Source organism: Papaver somniferum, chromosome 7 (assembly GCF_003573695.1).
Source record: "Papaver somniferum cultivar HN1 chromosome 7, ASM357369v1, whole genome shotgun sequence".
Lineage (NCBI taxonomy): Eukaryota > Viridiplantae > Streptophyta > Magnoliopsida > Ranunculales > Papaveraceae > Papaver > Papaver somniferum.
Window position 1 is genome coordinate 256472453 of NC_039364.1, and position 4558 is coordinate 256477010.

Consider the following 4558-nt stretch of genomic DNA (forward strand, 5'->3'; position numbering starts at 1 on the left):
CCCCCCCCCCCCCCCCCATCCATGCACTCCCTGGCAGTCACTTATTTTGATGCAGTTAAGAAGCAAATCCCAGACCAATTTTCTATGTACGCAAGAGATTCCATCCTGTGGCAGTGCAACCGTATCAAGCATGCACAAGATTATTTAATGGTTGTAGCCATCATTGGGCTTAATCAGTGCCTTGTACCTAGACATTTTAGAGCTGTACTTTGCTATCGTCTTGGTATCCCATTGTTTGTTGAGAATGGCTTGTGCCCAAGTTGTAATAAAATCATGGACATCTTTGGTGATCATGCACTTCATTGTGCTAAGGATATAGGCCCCAAGTTTCGACATGATATTGTTCGTGATGTAGTCGTCGACATTTGCTTCAAAGCTAGTGTGCCTGCTCATAAGGAAGTTTCTTTGGGATTTCTGACGAATGATGACAAAGAGCTGAAACCTGCTGATATTCTTGTGCTTAACTGGGAAGACGGAAAGGATGTTTGTATGGATGTCACCGGTGTTTCGCCCTTCGCAGGTGATGGAATTCGCTCTTTCGTCCCAGGGAAAGCTATATCTAATGCGGTTTCACGTAAACACTTTAAATACTTGGACAAGTGTATTTCACATGGCCATTGATTGAGTGTTTTGGCTTTCTCTACTCTAGGAGAGTTGGGTGAGGATACTTTGTGTTTTTTCAAGCGTCTGAAGAATTGTTTAGTTAGTAACGACGCTAGTAGTGGTTTTGGTAGCTTTATTTTTCATAGATTAGGCGTTGCTATTCAAAAAGGTGTTGGAGTCCAGCTTGTTGCTAGGTTACCAACCAAAAGCTTTGTATGATGATAATCTTGAATTTAGACGATATGATTTTGATATTAACTTAATTTCTAAAAATAATCATTTTAGAGTTGCTTGCTTCTCTCTATATAAGTTCGAGCAAAAAAGGAAAGCCAAACCTGTTATTTTGCGTTGCTTCTTTCTTTTGTTCATAACTTTTTTTTTTTTTATTTACAAATGGTTTTATTGTTTGATCTGATCTGTGTTTAAACGGTTCTTTATCTGATCTATAAGTTTATCATATGTTTTGCAGGAAACCTCTCGATTGTAGTGATTCATACTGTGTCATTCTTTCAGGTAACCTCAAATAATTATTAGGTTTTGATTTTTTATTTGTAGTAGTTGGTGATTTTTATCACGTTTTCTTCTTCCTGTTCACATTGTCTTCATATTTTCAATTGGGAGCTCTAACTGTTCTTATATTGTTTTGTTTTTTTTGGTAGTAGCTTGATTTCTCCTATTGTTGATGTTGCTTTTTTTGTTTTTTCAGTAGTGGCTCGATTTTTGTTAATTTTTAGCTTTTCGGATTTATTGTTTGTTGTGTAGAATTAGCTTTCATTTGTGTTTCCCAGGCCCTTTTCCTTGCGTAACATGGAAAGTTCTTCTCAACACCAAGATCACTGATGCCATCGTTTGTGTGCATTAAACAAAGAAAAATTACGGTAGACAAGTAATATGAATATGGATACCAAATATAATACGAACGGATATTATTTCCTAAAATAATGTTTTATTTTTTTTGGGAATTTTAGGTTTAGTGACTCTCTATATAATGCCATTGTATAATTGCCAGATTGGACGTTATTTTTTTTTCTTTGCTCTCTTCTTTTTTTGTTTCATGCAGTTTAGGTTTATATTTTTTGATATATGGATTTTTATTTTTTGATCTATGTGGAGGACAGATATAAGTCCAGGTTGGGTTTGAAATCATCGTTGAATCGAATGTATGGTTGCTGCTTTTTTTTCATGAAGGCATGAGTACATATATGATTTATACTAGCTTATTTTTTACTTATTGGGAATGTTTTTGATGTAATAACTAATCTTATATTTATTGGTACGTAACATGAAAAGGACATTTGAGGACAGGAGTCTCGAATCCGAAGGTGGTTCGGACATGGATGAGGATGTAGGCTGCAAAGTTATCGAGCCTTCTGTGGGGTAAGTTGGAATTTATTATGATTGTACATTTTTTTTATTTTTTCCTATTTTTGTGTAGATAAACTATTTTCTATGGATATATGGATGAGATATCTTGATTCAAAGTACAGATTGATAGGTTGAGTATATATGTATGCGTTGTTGAATTAAATGTATAATTTTTTTAAGCAACTGACACATAATTAGATATATTATTTTATTGTGAATGTATTTTCTCGGATACATTGAGTAAGTAAAGAAAAACACCGTAAAATTAATGTTTATTGTTTGTACTCAAGGGGTGCGTAAGAGAACCATGCCTCCGAGGGTGGTTCAAACTTTGATGAGCATATGGAGTTTGAAGTCATCGAGCATTCTATGAGTTATCAAAAAAAAAAAAAAGCATTCTATAAGTGTGCTATGAATTTTTTCGACCTCTTTTGTGTATTTATAGATTTTTGTATGACGTATTTGGATTCGACCAGAAAGCTAAAATCTAATTATTTAGGTATATGTTTTAGAAGTCACAAATTCATTAGTTCCAAGTTCTAGATTTGTTATTGTTTCTCTTTTAGTAAATGTTTGGCTTCTTATAGTTATATGATATCTATTTTTTATGGATTGAGTTGCCCAACAAGGACACATCGACACCATTTTTTTAATTTTTTTATTGAAGAAACATTAATTTTATTGAAAGCATCAAAGTACAACAAATCTCAAATACCAGCAGTGACACCATCTCAAATTTGTTAATCTATTGTTATGGGTCAAATGATTTATAGACAATTATGGGTCAACCTTTAAAGACGAAAATTAATCATAGAGTAATCGACCTTCTCTTCATCCTTTTACCAACACATAATTTTATGTTTCCAAAAACGGAAACATTTACAACCAACATATCAAAACAGATTTGCTAAACCTGCGAAATCAAGTATCTTCAGAATCCAAGCAAAAACATAAAAACAATATATTTTCCATATCCTATAAACGTGTAAGAATCGAGCAATACATGGAACTAAATTATTACCATATAAATATAGATCTTTGCTGCCATAAATCCTAATTATGGCAACACGTGAGAATCGAATAATAGTATAGTATATATTTTCCATAGCTATATGTTGGGAATATATGTTTTAAATACATTATTGATTTCCAAAAATTAGTGTCTCATTTAAATGGTTTAAATGTGATAATTATCCTATCTCTTAAAGAATAAATTTATTTTTGAGTTAATGTCAAAAACTGTTTTTTCTTGAATGAGTTAATGATGTTACTTAACATCTTAATAATGTTTTCCATAAAAGAAAATTAATTTTGCATTAATTTTGACGATTATATATTTGTGGTTTTAATGGTGTTAACTCCACCATAATAACATTTTTATATAGCACTTAAATGTTTTGAAACTCTTGAGTATAAAACAGATTTTAGTTGGAAAAAAAATATTAGAAGAAGAAGAGTTTTAGGAGCCTTTTTATTATAGAGAGTTTTTCTTTATGTTGTGTGTTTTCAAAAGAAATACTTTTTGTGAAAGAAAACAATGTGTGAGCATTATTTGTTTTCTATTAGAAATTCTGAGCAAGAATGATTGTGTAAGAGATTGATCTCGGCTGTTTTATCCTGGGGACGACGCGCCATTGAAGAACTGCTTGCACAATCTTGGGCATAGTCGCGAAACGTCTTAAAGAAAGAGACTTAGTCCGCGACTCAGCCATAACGTTATTTGTTTCATGTTTGATTTTATTTATTGTGCAGGCATAATTCGACAATTGATTCCAACAATTTTAAGACGTTTATTTTGCCATGGAAATCAAAAGAAAAACAATTGCTAAAACGCGATAAGTATCATTGTCTTGTTTTATTTCATTTTGGTATAATTTTTCTTTGACAATTGAAAATGATGCTTGAAATTTTAGGTAACCTAATACCTAGAGTTAAATTTATGTCTGATTTTGATGCATTAGGATTGTAACATGGATAATATTTTTATCATGAATATCTAACATAGAAAAATATTGTTGATGTGAAACGAATGTTTTTAACATGTTGTAGAGATGTATTTTTATCTCCTATTTGGAAAAGAATTGGGTCTAGAAGTTTTAACATGATATATTAGACATTGTGAGGGCCATCCATGTATAATCTCAGAATTTTTGGAGTCCTAAAAATATTTTTAAAGTATTTTAGAAGACTGCACAACGTTGCTGAAAATTTCTGACGATCAGAAATTTAGTCCTTGTTGAATTCGTTTTTATGATCTTTGTGTTGATATTTTGGATTTGTGTATAATATGAAACTTGTAGATAAGGAACTTATCTTAAAAATCCATTTTGAAATTTTCCATTTGGATTTTTAAATTGAGAGATGTAGTAATTTCAAAATCGTTGTGTATGGTTGATAAACTATTTGTAGTTATATTAGTGATCAAATAATGGCATTCTAAATTGAATAAATTGATTGTTCAATCTTAGAATAAAATTTTGGGAAACAAGATATTGAGAATTATTTTGTATGACAATAATTTTGTGACTCATATAAGTTTGGAACTTATGAGATAGAATTTGATATGGAACCAAAACTGAAAGAATTAGAA